At 47.7% G+C, this 17582-nt stretch overlaps 1 protein-coding gene and 1 pseudogene across 7 annotated transcripts in view; one reads left to right on the top strand and one right to left on the bottom strand.

Moving 5' to 3' along the window:
* Positions 1 to 8365: 8365 nt before the first annotated feature.
* On the bottom strand, positions 8366 to 9961 carry LOC119625691 (uncharacterized protein ARIH2OS-like; annotated as a pseudogene).
* ARIH2 (ariadne RBR E3 ubiquitin protein ligase 2) overlaps positions 9640 to 17582 on the top strand; it is a 69883-nt gene continuing 61940 nt past the window's right edge. For 2 of the 7 annotated variants that reach the window (XM_073010224.1, XM_073010223.1), the window contains exons 1-2: positions 9648 to 9810; positions 14121 to 14184. The gene's annotated coding sequence lies outside the window, so the exon portion shown is untranslated. Of the gene's footprint in view, positions 9811 to 14120; positions 14185 to 17582 lie in introns of all 7 variants that reach the window. The other 5 variants (XM_073010222.1, XM_073010229.1, XM_073010227.1 and 2 more) reach the window with 5 other exon arrangements.

Here is a 17582-nt window from a genome sequence, read left to right as displayed (position 1 = left end):
TAGAAGTTTGAGACCAGCCTGGGAAACGTGGCAAAACCCCATCTCTTCCAAAAATATAAAAATTAGCCAGGCAGGGTGGCACGCCACTGTAGTTCCAGCTACTTGGGAGGCTGAGGCAGGATTGCCTTTTTTTTTTTTTTTTTTGCGAGACAGAGACAGAATCTCACTCTTTCACCCAGGCTGGAGTCCAGTAGTAGGATCTTGGCTCACTGCAACCTCCACCTCCCAGGTTCAAGTGATTCTCCTGTCACAGCCCCCCAGGTAACCAGGATTCCAGGCGCATGCCACCATGCCTGGCTAATTTTTGTATGTTTTGGTAAAGATGTGGTTTCACCATGTTGGCCAGGCTGATCTTGAACTCCTGACCTCAGGTGATCTTCCCACCTCAACCTCCCAAAGTGCTGGAATTACAGGCGTGAGCCACTGTGCCCGGTTGAGGCAGTATCGCTTTAACCTAGGAGGCAAGGTTTGCAGTGAGCCAAGATAGCGCCACTGCACTGCAGCCTAGGTGACAGAGCGTCACCTAGGGTCTTTTGAGACAGGGTCTTGCTCTGTCACCTACCCTTGTCTCCTAGGTTAGGCCTCAGAAAAAAATTAAATAAATCAATAAATAAAATATTAGCATTTTGTACATATCTTTCAGGGCCCTTTCAATGAGTTAACATACATATTTATATATACCCCTATACACACTCACACACACACACAAACTGTTTTCATTGATAAAAGGCTATATTGTAAATACTAGTTTGCTTTTTTCACTCAATAGAGGCTGCTATTATTTTCCTAATTTCACAAATGAGCAAACTAAGTCACAGAGAGGTAAGGTTCCCTACCCAAGGTCACATGGATAGGAAGATGTGGAGTTGGGATTCTCTTTAAAGTATTATTTTAATTTTTTTCTTTTGAGACAGGGTCTTGCTCTGTCATCTAGCTGGAGTGCAGTGGCACAGTCTCGGCTCACTGCAACCTCCACGTCCTAAGCTGAAGCCATTCTCCCATCTCAGCCTCCCTAGTAGCTGGGACTACAGGTGTGCACCACCATGCTTGTTTTTTGTTTTTTGTTTTTTTTTTGAGATAGAGTTTTGCTGTTGTCACCCAGGCTGGAATGCAGTGGAATGATCTCAGCTCACTGCAACCTCCACCTCCCAGGTTCAAGCGATTCTCCTGCCTCAGCCTCCTGAGTAGCTGGGATTACAAGTACCCTCCACCACACCTGGCTAATTTTTGTATTTTTAGTAGAGACAGGGTTTCACCATGTTGGCCAGGCTTGTCTCAAACTCCTGACTTCAGGTGAGCCACCCGCCTTGTCCTCCCAAGGTGCTGGGATTATAGGCATAAGCCACCATCCTGGCTGAGGTTAATTTTTGTATTTTTTGTAGAGATAGGGTTTCCCTCTGTTGCCAAGGCTAGTCTTGAACTCCTGAGCTCAAGTGATCCTCCTGTCTTGGCGTCCCAAAGTGCTGGAATTACAGGAATGACCCACTCCCCCAAGCCTCAATTTTGATTAATTAATTATTTTTGAGACAGGGTATCCCTTTGTTGCCCAGGGTGGTCTCGAACTCCTGGACTCAAGCAATCCTCCCACCTCAGCCTCCTGAAGTGCTGGAATTACAGGCATGAGTCACTGTACCCAGTCAAGGGATTCTAATCCTAGCTGTCTGGCTCTAGACTACCCTTTGTTGGTCCGTAAGGCCAAAGCCTGTGATAGAAAGTTTTAGAGGATGTTGAAAAGAAAAATGACACGTTTTGTGCTTTAAAAAAAAATTTTTTTTTTTGAGACAGAGTTTAGCTCTTGTTGCCTAGGTTGGAGTGCAATGGTGCCATCTTGGCTCACTGCAACCTCTGCCTCCCAGGTTCAAGCAATTCTCTTGCTTCAGCCTCCCAAGTAGCTTGGATTACAGGCATGCGCCACCATGCCCGACTAATTGTGTGTTTTTAGTAGAGATGGGGTTACACCATGTTGGCCAGGCTGGTCTTGATCTCCTGAGGTGGCTCACACCTGTAATCCCAGCACTTTGGGAGACTGAGGTGGGTGGATCACCTGAGGTCGGGAGTTTGAGACCAGCCTGGCCAACATGGTGAAAACCCATCTGTACTAAAAATAAGAAAAATTAGCCAGGCATGGTGGCAGGCACCTGTAATCCCAGCAACTCAGGAGGCTGAGGCAGGAGAATCGCTTGAACCTAGGAGATGGAGGCTGCGGTGAGCCAAGATCACGCCATTGCACTCCAGCCTGAGCAACAGGGCAAGACTCTGTCTCAAAAAGAAAAAAAGGAAAAATCCCACCTCTTGAAAAGAATAAATCTTTTTTTAAAAAGAAAAAGAATAAAAATAAAATGTATTGGGCTGGGCACGGTAGCTCATGCCTATAATCCCAGCACTTTGGGAGGCCAAGGAGGGCAGATTAGCTGAGGTCAGGAGTTTGAGACCAGCCTGGCCAACATGGCGAAACACCATCTCTACTAAAAATACGAAATTAGCCAGGCATGGTGGTGCACCTGTAGCCCCAGCTACTAGGGAGAATGAGGCAGGAGAATCGCCTGAACTCGGGAGGTGGAGGTTGCAGTGAGCCAAGATTATACCATTGTACTCCAGCCTGGGTGGCAAGAGCAAAACTCTGCCTCGAAAAATAAAAATAAATAAATAAATAAACAAAATGTACTGCACTCCAACATGGGTGACAGAGTGAGATCCTGTCTCTACAAAAATAAGAAATATTTTAAAGCAGGGAGACTAGTTACGGGACTACTGCTCACATCCAAAGACACATTGAGGGTGGCTTGGATTAGAGCTTCAGGTAGTGGTAAGTGCTAAAGTCAGGACATATCTCAGAGGTATAGCTCATGGGAATTGCTTGTAGACTGAATGTGAAATTTGGAAGAGGAAAACTCACGGAAAACTTGTGATTTGTTTTTTCTTTCTTTCTTTCTTTCTTTTTTTTTGAGATGGAGTCTTGCTCTGTCACCGAGGCTGGAGTGCAGTGGCACAATCTTGGCTCACTGCAACCTCCTGGGTTCAAGCAATTCTCCTGCCTCATCTTCCCAAGTAGCTGGGATTACAGGCGACCGCCACCATGCCCAGTTAATTATTGTATTTTTAGTAGAGACAGGGTTTTGCTATCTTGGCCAGGCTAGTCTTGAACTCTTGACCTCAGGTGATCTGCCCACCTTGGCCTCCCAAAGTGCTGAGATTACAGGTGTTAGCAACCATGCCTGGCCAAACTTGTGAATTTTTGGCTTGAGTAAATGGAGAGAGATAGTGGTATTGAGCTGGGAAATACTGGGGGCGTGGCAGGTTTGGAGGTAAAGTTGATAATTTTGTTTTATTTAAGACATGTTAAATTTGAGTGCCAATATGACATCCAAATGGAGGTATTGAATGGATAACTGAATATACTGAGTGTGAAGTATAGGAAATTTGGTAGGATTAGAAACCAAAACCTGGAAGTCATCAGTGTATGGGAGGTCCTAAGGCAAAGAGGTTGAATGAGATCACTGGGGAAGGAGCATAGATGGAAGAGAGGCTGAGGACTGAGTCTACCAACTCTCCTATGCAGCACTCCTGACGGTGATAATTTTTTTTTTTTTGAGACGGAACCTCGCCCTGTCTCCCAGGCTGGAAGTGCAGTGGCGCGATCTCGGCTCACTGCAAGCTCCGCCTCCCGGGTTCACACCATTCTCCTGCCTCAGCCTCTCCAGTAACTGGGACTATAGGTGCCTGCCACCACACCTGGCTAAATTTTTTTTTTGTATTTTTAGTAGAGATGGGGTTTCACCGTGTTAACCAGGATGGTCTTGATCTCCTGACTTCGTGATCCACCGGCCTCAGCCTCCCAAGGTGCTGGGATTACAGGTGTGAGCCACCACGCCTGGCTCACGGTGATAATTTTTATTTTTATTTTTCTTGTATTTCCATCCAGTGCACTCATAGTGGTAATTTGATACTTATTGTTGAATTATTCTACTAATTTCTGCATCTCCTATTAGAACAAAGCTCCTTGACCACAGATATTGTGGTCCTCTTCACTCACCATATGTAACAACTTGGTGCCTAGCCTTTAACCAGTCTGAAAGAACAAAGCATTTAAGAAATGTGATTTCGGCTGGGTGCGGTGGCTCACGCCTGTAATCCCAGCACTTTGGGAGGCTGAGGCAGGCAGATCACAAGGTCAGGAGATCAAGACCATCCCAGTTAGCAGGGTGAAACCATGTCTCTACTACAAATACAAAAAAAATTAGCCAGGCGTGGTGGCAGACGCCTGTAGTCCCAGCTATTCAGGAGGCTGAGGCAGGAGAATGGTGTGAACCCAGGAGGTGGAGCTTGCAGTGAGCCGAGATCACGCCACTGCACTCCAGCCTGGACGACAGGGTGAGACTGTCTCAAAAAAAAAAAAAAAAAAAAAAGAATTGTGATTTGACAGTATCTATTACAATATAAAATGAGCATAGGAGTTGACTGAGCAACTCCTTTATTTCCATTTCTAGAAATAAAATATAAAACGTGTTCACAACTATGCAAAAAGAACTACAGGCTGTGTCTCACACGTATAATCCCACCACTTTGAGGGGCCAAGGCAGAAGAATTGCTTGAGCCCAGCAGTTTGAGACGAGCCTGGGCAATATAATGGGACCCCATATCTATTAAAAAAAATTCTCCAGACATGATGGTGCATGCTTATAATAGTCCCAGCTACTTGGGAGGCTGAGACAGGAGAATCACTTGAGCCAAGGAGATTGAGGCTGCAGTGATTGCACCACTGCACCCCAGTCTGGGTGACAGAGGGAGACTACATCCCAAAAGAAAAAAGAGGGCCAGGTGCGGTGGCTCACACCTGTAATTACGATACTTTGGGAGGCCAAGGCGGGTGGATCACCTGAGGTTGGGAGTTTGAGACCAGCCTGACCAACATGGAAAACCCCTGTCTCTACTAAAAATACAAAATTAGTTGGGCATGGTGGCATATGCCTGTAATCCCAGTACTCCGAAGGTTGAGGCAGGAGAATCGCTTGAACCTGGGAGGCAGAGGTTGTGGTGAACTGAGATCACCTCATTGTACTCCAGCCTGGGCAACAAAAGCGAAACTCTGTCTCAAAAAAAAAAAAAAGGACTATATCCAAGGGTGTTCACTATAACACTCTTTATAACTGTGAAAATTTGGAAACAGATAGCCAGGCGCAGTGGCTCACACCTATAATCCCAGCACTGGGAGGCCAAGGCGGGTGGATCACAAGGTCAGAAGTTTGAGACCAGCCTGCCCAATATGCTGAAACACCGTCTCTGCTAAAAATACAAAAATTAGCCAGGCATGGTGGCATGCACTTGTAGTCCCAGCTACTCAGGAGGCTGAGGCGGGAGAATTGCTTGTCAAATACGATACATTTATACTGTTACACACTCAGAAGGGTTACAGCACTGTCAAAAGGGCAGGCTCTGGATTCAGATGGCTGGGGTTAGAATTTTAGCTTGGACTGGCATGGTGGCTCATGCCTGTAATCCCAGCACTTTGGGAAGCAGAGGTTGGTGGATCACTTTAGGTCAGGAGCTTGAGACCAGCCTGGCAAACATGGTGAATCCCCGTCTCTACTAAAAATACAAAAATTAGCCAGGCATGGTGGTGAGTGCCTGTAATCCCAGCTACATAGGAGGCTGAGGCAGGAGAATTGCTGGAACCCGGTAGGTCAAGGTTGCAGTCAGCCATGATTGTGCCACTACACTCCAGCCTGGGCAACAGAGCTAGACGCTGTCTCAAAAAAAAAAAAAAAAAGAATTTTAGTTTGATCACTTCTTTGTGAAATGGGGATAGTAATAGCACCTTCTACTAAGTGAAAAAAGCAGCAGAACGATATTTGCAATAGCCTGTTACTAATGAAAAGCTTTGTGTAAATGTGTGTGTGGATAGCTACAAATAGAGACATGTACTGAATTTATTTATTTATTTTTTTAAATTTTTTTGAGACAGAGTCTCGTTCTGTCACCCAGGCTAGAGTGCAGTGGAGTGATCTCAGCTCACTGCAACCTCTACCTCCTGAGTTCAAGCAATTCTCCTGCCTCAGCCTCCTAAGTAGCTGGGATTACAGGCGTGTACCACCATGGTTGACTTTGTATTTTTTTTTTTTTTTTTTTTTTTTTTTTGAGACAGAGTCTTGCTCTGTCACCCAGGCTGGAGTGCAGTGGCCGGATCTCGGCTCACTGCAAGCTCTGCCTCCCGGGTTTAGGCCGTTCTCCTGCGTCAGCCTCCCGAGTAGCTGGGACTACAGGCGCCCACCACCTCGCCCGGCTAGTTTTTTGTATTTTTTAGTAGAGATGGGGTTTTACCGTGTTAGCCAGGATGGTCTCGATCTGACCTCGTGATCGCCTGTCTTGGCCTCCGAAAGTGCTGGGATTACAGGCTCGAGCCACTGCGCCCGGCCTTTTTTTTTTTTTTTTTTTTTTTTTTTTTTGAGACAGAGTGTAGCTCTGTCCCCCAGGCTGGAGTGCAGTGGCATGATCTCGGCTCACTGCAAGCTCCGCCTCCCGGGTTCACGCCATTATTTTTTCTTTTTTGAGATGGAGCTACTCTGTTGCCCAGGCTGGAGTGCAGTGGTGCAATCTTGGCTCGCTGTAACCTCCACCTCCCGGGTTCAAGTGATTCTTCCTGCCCCAGCCTCCCAAGTACTTGGAATGACAGGCACGTACTACCATGCCCAGGTAATTTTTGTATTTTTTAGTAGAGACAGGGTTTTGCCATGTTGGTCAGGCTGGTCTGGAACTCTTGACCTCAGGCGATCCACCCACCTTCGCTTCCCAAAATGTTGGGATTACAAGTGTGAGCCACCACACCTGGCCTCATCCTATTTTTATCACTTGAGTATATCCCAAGTACCTTTCCTTGTCAATAGGTGCCTTAGTACAGCATTTTTTTCCCTTTTTTTTTAAGACAGGTTCAGGCTCTGTCCCCCAGGCTGGAGTGCAGTGGCCGGATCCCTTGCTCACTACAGCTTCCACCTCCTGAGTCTTAAGTGATCCTCCCACCTCAGCCTCCTAAGTAGGTATATAAGCACATCCAGCTAACTTGTATTTTTTGTAGAGATGGGGTTTCACCATGTTGCCCAGGCTGGTCTCCAACTCCCAGGCTCAAGTGATCCACCTGCCTCAGCCTCCCAAAGTGCTGGGATTACAGGCGTGGGCCACCACACCCGGCCAAAACATATTTTTTTTTTTTTCTGTAGACATGGAATCTCACTATGTTTCCCAAGCTGGTCTCCAACTCCTGGGCTCAAGCGATCCTCTCACCTTGGCTTCCCAAAGTGCTGGGATTACAGGCTTGAGCCACCATACCCCGCCACCCAGTATGATTTATTTTATTTTATTTTTTGGTAAAGTGAAAGCAAGTTTATTAAAGAAGTAAATAAACAAAGGAGGCCAGGAGCGCTGTGGCTCACGCCTGTAATCCCAGCACTTTGGGAGGCCGAGGAGGGCGGATCGCGGGGTCGAGAGATCCAGACCATCCTGGTCAACATGGTAAAACCCTGTCTCTACTAAATATACAAAAATTACCATCCGGGTTAACACAGTGAAACCCCGTCTATACTAAAAATACACAAAAAAATTAGCCGGCCGTAGTGGCGGGCGCCTGTAGTCCCAGCTACTGGGGAGGCTGAGGCAGGAGAATGGCGTGAATCCGGGAGGCGGAGCTTGCAGTGAGCCGAGATCGCGCCACTGCACTCCAGCCTGAGCGAGAGAGCAAGACTCGGTCTCAAAAAAAAAAAAAAATTAGCTGGGCGCGGTGGTGCGCGCCTGTAGTCCCAGCTACTTGGCAGACTGAGGCAGGAAAATCACTTCAACCCGGGAGGCGGAGGTTGCAGTGAGCTGAGATAGCGGCTCTCTCACTGCACTCCAGCCTGGGCGACAGAGCAAGACTCCGCCTCAAAAAAAAAAAAAAAAAAAAAAAAAAAAAAGGAATTGCTACTCCATAGGCAGAGCAGTCCACCCGGTATTTTTTTTTTTTTTTTTTTTTTTTTTGGAGACGGAGTCTCGCTCTGTCGCCCAGGCTGGAGAGCAGTGGCCGGATCTCAGCTCACTGCAAGCTCCGCCTCCCGGGTTCACGCCATTCTCCTGCCTCAGCCTCCCGAGTAGCTGGGATTACAGGCGCCCGCCAACTCACCCGGCTAGTTTTTCGTATTTTTAGTAGAGACAGGGTTTCACCGTATTAGCCAGGATGGTCTCGATCTCCTGACCTCGTGATCCACCCGTCTCGGCCTCCCAAAGTGCTGGGATTACAGGCTTGAGCCACCGCGCCCGGCCTTTTTTTTTTTTTTTTTTTTTTGAGACGAGTCTTCAACTCTGTCGCCCAGGTTGGAGTGTAGTGGCGCGATCTCGGCTCACTGCAACCTCCGCCTGCAGAGTTCAAGCAATTGTCCTGCCTAAGCCTCCCGAGTAACTGGGACTACAGGCGCCTGCCATCATGCCGGCTAATTTTTTGTATTTTTAGTAAAGCCGGGTTTCACCATGCTGGTGTGGCTAGTCTCGAACTCCTGACCTCGTGATCTGTCCTCTTCGGCCTCCCAAAGTGCTGGGATTACAGGCGTGAGCCACTGCGCCCGGCTACCCGGCATGATTTTTAATGGCTTTCTACATTGTATGGTTTGTTATTGTTGCTTTGTGCCAGGGTCCACTATCACCGATGCTGGACTGCAGTTGTGCAATCTCGGCGCACTGCAGCCTCGACCTCCTCGGCTCAAGCAATCCTATATCACCTCAGCCCCCTGAGTAGCTGGGACGCACAGGCGTGTGCCACCTCGCCCAGCTAATTTTTAGTTTTTTGTTTGTTTGTTTGTTTTTTGTAGAAAGGAGGGGTCTCACTACATCAAATTCTTGGGCTCAAGCGATCCTCCCACCTTGGCTTCCCAAAGTGCAGGGAATGCAGGCATGAGCCACAGCGACCGGCCAGCACAGGTGTCTTGAATGCGTATATACGCGAGTCCAGTATGGTTGGAAATGATTTGATTTGTTGTCTACGGAATTGCACACCCTGGAGCCTTCCTAACATCAGCGGCTTCACACTGGCATTTCCACTGTGGTGTAGCAACAATCTGAGTTCTAGCCACACCATTTGACAACCGGTCCCAGAAGGTAACTGGAAGTCATGATGACAACTCCTATAGTGTGAAAAGAAACTGCAAGCAAGGCAGTTAAGATGCAACCTTGCACGGTGACGGTAAGTCGAACTGGGCGGCGAACGAGGCCGCGGCGGGGGAAGCGAAAGCGTGGTATGGTTGCGGCTCTGGGGCCACCCGGCGACCGCCTCGGGGTGTCGGCAGAAATTCCCGGCCCAGCTCCCCTCAGACCAGATAGCGGCCGGGAAACAATGGTTCTTTAGACATTCCACCGACGCCAGTATGTCTTCTCCGTGCCCGATCCCGGAGTACACAGTGAAATGACAAGGCGGTGAGAAACGCGTTGGTTAAGAACATCTCAACGGGAGACGCTGGTAGGCGAATGGTGGCTCCAGACGCGGTCGGCACCTGCCGTACCCTAGTCAGACTATGGGTCAGAGCGCTAAATTGCAAGGAGGCGGCGCTAAAGAGGCCCTCTAACCAGGAGCCAGTGGCGACCTGAGCGACCGTGGTCGACCCCGATCCGGAAGTGACGCAACGGCGCCAAGTACTTCCGGAGCTGCCGGGACGACTCTTTTGGAGGAAGCAGCACGGGCTTGACCGGCGTCGGCCCGCCGCCTCTACCGCCGCTTCTCCCCAATCCGGTCCCTCTGGCCCGGCCTGACCCGGTCTGGCTTGTCCGGGCTCAGCGGCCGCGAGGCCGCAGCTCCCGGTAAGTGCGCAGCGCACGTCGCGGCCTTGTTTACTTTGGCGGGCAGCTGGGGGGGCCTCTCAGCCAGCCTCCCCGGCCGGGCCGGGACTCCGCCTTCGCCGTCGCCCGGGAGGCCCGGGCACCCCCCACCGCCAGTTCGCTGTCCGAGCATTACCCGCCGTCAGCGGAGGGACCGCCGGGCGCCCAGCGTTGTCTCTGCCTTTTTTCCTCCCGCCGTCTTCTCAGCTCGCGGAAAGGTCAGAGGCCACCGCCTCTGACCAACCAGCGCCAGCACATCTAGGCCCCCCTGTCTGGCGCGGCGGGGAAACGCACGGCCTCGGGGCTCCCCGCTCGAGTCCTGTTTGGGAGCTCTCGCGGTGCTGGCCGCGCGGTTTAACGCCCGCCTGTGGAGGGTATCCCCAGCTCGTGGGCTCCGCGGCCGCGCGAATATTTCGGAGCCCGCGGCCCCTCGGGATGTGCGGCCCCGGAACTGTGTCGCCGCCTCGCCTGAAGCTGCTTGGGCAGCCGCGTTCTTGGATGACTTCGCCTTCGTACTGTTCATTGCCCAGTCCCATAGAACTTTCTGTCATAGCGACATTTCTATACATTTGCTGTTCAACATGATAGCTATTAGCCACACGTGGCCGTTAAGCATTTGATCTTAGGCTAATGCACCTGAGAAATTAAATTTTAAATTTTACTTAATTTTTAAGTGTAATTAAATTTAAATAACCCCATGTGCCTTGTGGTCACCGTATTAGAAAAGACAGATATAGAGTGTAGGATTTTGAAACGAAATTGCTGATTTCTAGTTTTGTGCCAAGTAGTTTTTCTTCGGAAGTGTAGTTAGGAATGACCATTTAGCGCTAGTGATCATATCTGGAGTAAACGTCATCAGACTCACTAAAACTTATGTGTTCTGTGCGTGGTCAGCAAGCCCAGGATGGTTGTCAGGTCCCCTGAACATGTGACTTTGACTCTGGAGGAATTTTTTTTTTTTTTTGGTGGGCGGGACAAAGTTGCTGTCACCAGACTGGAGTGCAGTGGCGGCGATCACAGCTAACTGCAGCCCGGACTTTCTGGGCTCAGGTGATCCTCCTTTCTTAGCCTCCCAAGTGGCTGCGACCACAGGCATGTACCACCATACCTGACTAATTTTTTTAATTTGTTGTGGATACGGGAATCTTAGTAGGTTGCCTAAGCTGGTCTTGAACTGCTGGGCTCAAGCGATCTTCCCGCTTTGACCTCCTAAAGTGCTGAGATTATAGGCCTGAGCCACTGTACCTGACCCTTAAAATTTTTTTTTTTTTTTTAGGAAGTTTTATTTTTTCTTTTTTTTTTCTTCTTCTTCTTCTTCTTCTTCTTCTTATTATTATACTTTAAGTTCTAGGGTACGTGTGCATAACGTGCAGGTTTGTTACATATGTATACTTGTGCCATGTTGGTGTGCTGCACCCATCAACTCGTCATTTACATCAGGTATAACTCCCAATGCAATCCCCCCTTAAAATTTTTTTTTTAGAGACAGGGCCTCACTCTGTTACCTGGCTCGTTGGAGGGCAGTGGCGTGATCATGGCTCACTGCAATCTCCTGGACTCAAATAATCCTCCTCTCTCAACTTCCTGAGCAGCTAGGACTACCGGCATGTGCCACCATGCCCTACTAATTTTTTTGTTTTGTTTTGTTTTGTTTTGTTTTTGAGACGGAGTCTTGCTCTATCGCCCAAGCTGGAGTGCAGTGGCCGGATCTCAGCTCACTGCAAGCTCCGCCTCCCGGGTTTACGCCATTCTCCTGCCTCAGCCTCCCGAGTAGCTGGGACTACAGGTGCCCGCCACCTTGCCCGGCTAGTTTTTTGTATTTTTTTAGTAGAGACGGGGTTTTACCGTGTTAGCCAGGATGGTCTCGATCTCCCGACCTCATGATCCACCCGTCTCGGCCTCCCAAAGTGCTGGGATTACAGGCTTGAGCCACCGCGCCCGGTCATGACCTACTAATTTTTAAGACTTTTTGGTAGAGACAGCATTTGGCAGTGTTGCCCAGGTTGGTCTTGAACTCCAAAAATAATGTCTATTATGCCATTTCTGTCTGGGATGTGGGGATAATATTTAAGTTTCGAAGGAAATAAAAATGTTACTGTCAGTTATGTTACTAAAGAAATACATACTGTTGGCCGGGCGCGGTGGTACACGCCTGTCATCCCAGCACTTTGGGAGGCCAAGGTGGGTGGATCACGAGGTCAGGAGATCGAGACCATCCTGGCTAACACGGTGAAACCCCATCTCTACTAAAAATACAAAAAATTAGTCGGGCGTGGTGGTGGGTGCCTGTCGTCCCAGCTACTTGGGAGGCTGAGGCAGGAGAATGATGTGAACCTGGGAGGTGGAGCTTGCAGTGAGCCGAGATTGTGCCATTGCACTCCAGCCTGTGCAATAGAGCAAGACTCTGTCTCCAAAAAAAAAATAAAATAAAATACTGTCAGGACAAGATCACTTTTTATTTATTTATTTTTTATTTTTTATTTTTAGACGGAGTCTTGCTCTGTCGCCCAGGCTGGAGTGCAGTGGTGTGATCTCGGCTCACTGCAACCTCCACCTTCTGGGTTCAAGCGGTTCTCCTGCCTCAGCCTCCTGAGTAGCTGGGACTACAGGCGCATGCTACCACGCCCAGCTAATTTTTGTATTTTTAGTACAGACAGGATTTCACTGTGTTGGTCAGTCTGGTCTCCAACTCCTGCCCTTGTGATCTGCCCACCTCAGCTTCCCAAAGTGCTGGGATCACAGTTGTGAACCACTGTGCCCGGCCCACTTTTTCAAGTAGAATTTGGATATTTAATTTTGAGATGATTAAAAATTAAATTTTCATTTAAATCTGTACCTAGAATACCTAGTATGAAATGGCATTCTTATTTTTTTTTGGAGGAGTGTGGAGTTTTCCCCACCTAAATATTTGGTTGGTAAGAAGTCTGTGGGCAATTTCTTTTTTTTTTTTGACACGGAGTCTCGCTCTGTTGCCCAGGCTGGAGTGCAGTGGCACAGTTTTGGTTCACTGCAGTCTCCATCTCCCAGATCAAGCAATTCTCCTGCCTTAGCCTCCAGAGTAGCTGGAATTACAGGTATGCGCCACCATTCCTGGCTAATTTCTGTGTTTTTTGTAACGGTGAGATTTCACCATGTTGCCCAGCCTGGTCTTGAACTCCTGAGCTAAAGCCATCTACCCACCTTGGCCTCCCAAACCAAAGTGCTGGAATTACTGGCGTGAGCCACCACACCTGGTCCTGGAACTTTTTTTGTTTTTGAAGACAGGGTCTCACTCTGTTGCCTAGACTGAAGTGCAGTGGCGTGATCATGGCTCACTGCAGCCTCAGCCTCCTGTGCTCAAGATCCTCCCACCTCAGCCTCCCAAGTAGCTGGGACTACAAGCATGTACCACCATAACATTTATGAGTAATGTGACATAAATGAGCCACAACAGCTTAAGTAAAGTGAGATCTGAAATATTAGCATTATTCTGTGTTAGATTACCACAGTGGAGGTGATTTTATAGTAAAAATTAAATTTTAAGTCAGTTACAATTTGCTTTGTCAACATCTACATAACATTTAGGATTGAAATTGTGGTAGTTGCTGTAGAGAATCTGAAGGACAGAAGTATTGGAGTGAAGAAGCGGCCTTTCAGCTGGGTGAGGTGGAGATTACAGTGAGCTGAGGTTGCAACACTGCACTCCAACCTGGGTGACAGAGGGGAGACACTGTCTCAAAAGAAAAAATAAACAGTCTTCCAAACTGAGAGAGAGAATTGAGGTTAAATTATTGCTACCTGTTTACTTAGAATACTTTTTTTTTTTTTTTTTGAGACAAAGTCTCTTGTCACCCAGACTGGAGTACAGTGGCGCAGTCTCACCTCACTGCAACCTCTGCCTCCCTGGTTCGAGTGATTCTCCTGCCTCAGCCTTCCGAGTAGCTGGGATTACAGGTGCCCGCCACCATGCCCAGCTAATTTTCGTATTTTTAGTAGAGATGGGGTTTCGCCATGTTGGCCAGGCTGGTCTTGAACTCTTGACCTCTGGTGATCCACCTGCCTTGGCCTCCCAACGTGCTGGGATTACAGGCATGAGCCACCATGCCTAGCTGAATACTTTGTTTTTTTAGAAGGTCATGTAACTCTTGTCAGTGTAATTATGACATGGATTTTTGTTGGCACTTAAAAGAAGATAATTAATTTAATAGTTACGGTCCCTTGTTACTTATCCTTTAAAATACCTTTGCTTTAAAAAAAAATAAACTTACAAAAGCAGTATGCCAGTTTTAAAAATGTAATTCTTTTCATTTTAGATGGAAATCATATTACGTAGAATACTTGGGTGACATCTGCCTGAGAGATCGCCAAGAATTACAGGTATCTTTAATTTAAAGATTAACTTTTTCTCCTAAAGAAAAAACACCATAGTTTAGTTGTGATTAGGTGGCTCTACCATGCAGAAGAGTTTGTTAAAAGTCAAACTGCTAGCTAGGCATGGTGGCTCATGCCTGTAACCCCAGCACTTTGGGAAGCTGAGGCGGGTGGATCATGAGGTCAGGAGTTCGAGACCAGCCTGACCAACATGGTGAAACCCCATCTCTAATAAAAATACAAAAAAATTAGCTGGGCGTTGTGGCATGCACCTGTAGTCCCAGCTACTCGGAGACTGAGGCAGGAGGATTGCTTGAACCCGGAAGGCAGAGGTTGCAGTGAGCTGAGATTGCACCACTGCACTCCAGCCTGGGTGACAGAGCGAGACTTCTCAAAAAAAAAAAAAAAAAAAAAAAAAAAGGTCAGACTGCAAACATTATTTTTATTGCCCCGTAATGAATAGGGCCGTTTTTGTTTTTTTTTTAATTTTTAGAAATGGGAGCATTTATAGTTAACATATCAACTTAGATATACTGATTTTTTTTTTTTTTTTACTGGAGTTTCCCTCGTGTTGCCCAGGCGGGAGTGTAATGATGCAATCTTGGCTCACTGCAGCCTCCACCTCTGGGGTTCAAGCAATTCTCCTGCCTCTGCCTCCTGAGTAGCTGGGATTACAGACATGTGCTACGATGCCCAGCTAATTTTGTGTTTTTGGTGGAGACTGGGTTTCTCCATGTTGGTCAGACTGGCCTCAAACCCCTGACCTTAGGTAATCCGCCCGCCTCAGCCTCCCAAAGTGCTGGGATTACAAGTGTGAGCCGGCGGCCGGGCGCGGTGGCTCAAGCCTGTAATCCCAGCACTTTGGGAGGCCGAGATGGGTGGATCACGAGGTCAGGAGATCGAGACCATCCTGGCTAACATGGTGAAACCCCATCTCTACTAAAAATACAAAAAAATTAGCCGGGCGTGGTGGCAGGCGCCTGTAGTCCCTGCTACTCGGGAGGCTGAGGCAGGAGAATGGCGTGAACCCAGGAGGCGGAGCTTGCAGTGAGCCGAGATAGTGCCACTGCACTCCAGCCTGGGCGACAGAGCAAGACTCTGCCTCAAAAAAAAAAAAAAAAAAAAAAAAAACAAGTGTGAGCCACTGTGCCTGGCCGATATTTTTATTACATAAAAATGTGACTCTATGCTGGGCACAGTGGCTCTTGCTTGTAATCCCAGCGTTTTGTAAGGCCAAGGCAGGAGGATCGCTTGAGGCCAGGAGTTTGAAACCAGCCTGAGTAACGTAGTAAAACCCTGTTTCTACAAAAAATAAAATTAGGTATGGGGGTGGCATATGCCTGTAGTCCCAGCTACTCAGGAGGCTGAGGCAGGAGGATCTCTTGAGCCCATGAGTTGGAAGCTACAGTGGGCTATGATCATGTTTTTATATCCCAGACTGGGTGTCAGAGTGATACCATATCTCAGGACTCCATAGTGTTTTAGACTGGTTACCAATTCTTTTTCCTTTTGGTAGACATGGGTCTTGCTATGTTGCCCAGACTGGTTTGGAACTCCTGGTTTTGAATGATCCTCCAGCCTCAGCCTCCCTAAGTGTGGGGATTATAATACAGATGTGAGCCACTGATACAGACGTGAGCCACTGTACGTGGGCCTTTTTTTTTTCTTTTTAAGTAGAAGAGCATTTACTTGAATTATTATTATTATTTTTGGAGACAGAATCTCTGTTGCCTAAGTTGGAGTGCAGTGGAATGATCTCACTGCAGCCTTGACCTTCCAGGCCTAAGCAGATCTTCCATGTAGCCAGGACTACAGACGCATGACCACTATGTCTGTCTTATTTTATTTTATTTTATTTATTTGTTTATTTTTATTTTTTTTGCGACAGTGTCTCACTCTGTTGCCCAGGCTGGAGTGCAGTGGCACGATCTTGGTTCACTGCAACCTCCGCCTCCCTGGTTCAAGTGATTCTCCTGCCTCAGTCTCCCAAGTAGCTGGGATTGCAAGTGTGCACCACCATGCCCAGCTAATTTATTTTTTATTTTTTTATTTTTTCAGATTGAGTCTCGCTCTGTTGCCCAGGCTGGAGTGCAGTGGTGCAATCTCAGCTCACTGCAACCTCCACCTCCCAAGTTCAAGCAGTTCTCCTGCCTCAGCCTCCTGAGTAGCTGGGATTACAGGCGCATGCCACCATGCCCAGCTAATTTTGGTATTTTTAGTAGAGATGGGAGTTTCACATGTTAGCCAGGATGGTCTCGATCTCCTGACCTTGTGATCTGCCTGCCTCGGCCTCCCAAAGTGCTGGGATTACAGGCATAAGCCACCGCACCCAGCCTAATTTTTGTACTTTTAGTAGCGATGAGATTTCACCATATTGGCTAGGCTGGTCTCAATCTCCTGGTGATCTGGCCACCTCGGTCTCCCAAAGTGCTGGGATTTTTTTTTTTTTAATGTGTTGTAGAGACATGGTCTCACTAGGTTGTTCAGGTGGGTCTTGACCTCCTGGCCTCAAGGGATCCTCTCATCTCAGCCTCCCAAAATTCTGAGATTATACTTGTGAGCCACCACACCTGGCCCTCAGTCTTTGTTTTAGATTATGGTTCGTTGTTTTTTTCGGACAGATTACCTACTTCAAGTAGACTTTATATTTGCTTTTGTATTTAATCAAGATTTATTTAAATAAATTGTTTACATACTATTAAATCCAAATGCTCTTGCACTTTAAGCTTCTATTAGTTTTAGATTTTTTTTGTTTTTTGAGATGGAGTCTCGCTCTGTTGCCAGGCTGCAGTACAGTGGCAGGATCTCGGCTCACTGCAATCTCCGACTCCCTCGTTCAAGTGATTCTCCTGCCTCGGCCTCCCAAGTAGCTGGGGATTACATGCACGTGTCACCATGTATAGCTAATTTTTGTATTTTTAGTAGAGATGGGGTTTCACCACGTTGGCCATGATGGTCTTTGATCTCCTGACCTCGTGATCTGCCCGCCTCGGCTTCCGAAAGTGCTGGGATTATAGGCGTGAGCCACCGCACCTGGCCTAGTTTTAGATTTAAATCACTAGTTGAGATTGTTCCTTACAGCTCATCAGATGAGATAGTAGTTGTGTAGAAAAGTTAATGGGTGTTTGCCACAATCTTCTGTGAGTTGAAGTTAGGATTTGTGACTGTTTCGCTTTCTCAACTAGTATTCTCTTTTTGTTTATATGTAATTGAGTAACGTTTTACTGTCTGCAGCTTTTCTTTTTTGAGATGGAGTTTCCCTTTTTGTGTGTGTGTGTGTGTGTGTATGTGTGAGACGGAGTTTCGCTTTTATTGCCCAGGCTGGAGTGCAGTGGTGCAATCTCAGCTCACCGTAACCTCCGCTTCCTGGATTCAAGCGTTTCTCCTGCCTTAGCCTCCCGAGT

This window comes from Chlorocebus sabaeus, chromosome 22 (assembly GCF_047675955.1).
Source record: "Chlorocebus sabaeus isolate Y175 chromosome 22, mChlSab1.0.hap1, whole genome shotgun sequence".
In the NCBI taxonomy this organism is placed as follows: Eukaryota; Metazoa; Chordata; class Mammalia; order Primates; family Cercopithecidae; genus Chlorocebus; species Chlorocebus sabaeus.
This window is presented reverse-complemented; position numbering and strand designations above follow the sequence as displayed.